This window comes from Condylura cristata, unplaced genomic scaffold (genome assembly GCF_000260355.1).
Source record: "Condylura cristata isolate star-nosed mole 26May11 unplaced genomic scaffold, ConCri1.0 scaffold00003, whole genome shotgun sequence".
Classification (NCBI taxonomy): domain Eukaryota; kingdom Metazoa; phylum Chordata; class Mammalia; order Eulipotyphla; family Talpidae; genus Condylura; species Condylura cristata.
This window is the reverse complement of record NW_004567104.1, coordinates 22,203,647-22,204,119: the sequence shown is the minus strand read 5'-3', so window position 1 is coordinate 22,204,119 and position 473 is coordinate 22,203,647. Positions and strand designations below refer to the sequence as shown.

The following is a 473-nucleotide window of genomic DNA, read 5'->3' as shown; positions in this document are numbered from 1 at the left end:
AACTTAGTTACCTAAGTGAAATCAGTCTTACTGAAAATAATCAAAAATCCCAAGTTGTCATTGCCAGGAAAGAAAGTGAGATCCTGCAGAATATGGTGAAGATGTTTTCCCAATTATTCCTTAAGCAAATTGACTGGTTACAAAGAAGTTATTTCTTTGTAGATGACATAATCCTTTATAGGGTATCCTGAGGAATTTGATAGAAAGTAACCAGCATTAATGAATGAATTCAGCAAGTTTAAGGAATAAAGATCACTCTACAGAGAACAAGAGTATTTCTACACATCTGCAATAAAGAAACCAAAAATGAATTTATAATCGTATGAAATATCAAGGGTCTTTTGATGAATGAAACTACCAAGCTGACCCCAACATTATTGTGAAAATACAAATGATCAATCATATACCAAATAATCTTGACTACAAACAAAACAGAACTTCTGACACATTTTTCCCAACTGTGGTACAACACC

The 473-nt window shown here is 32.6% G+C and overlaps 1 protein-coding gene across 1 annotated transcript in view; it reads right to left on the bottom strand.

The window, feature by feature from the left end:
* The window catches only part of LOC101632784 (fetuin-B-like), a 14,078-nt gene that overhangs the window by 12,061 nt on the left and 1,544 nt on the right, over positions 1-473 (bottom strand). The window lies entirely within an intron of this gene.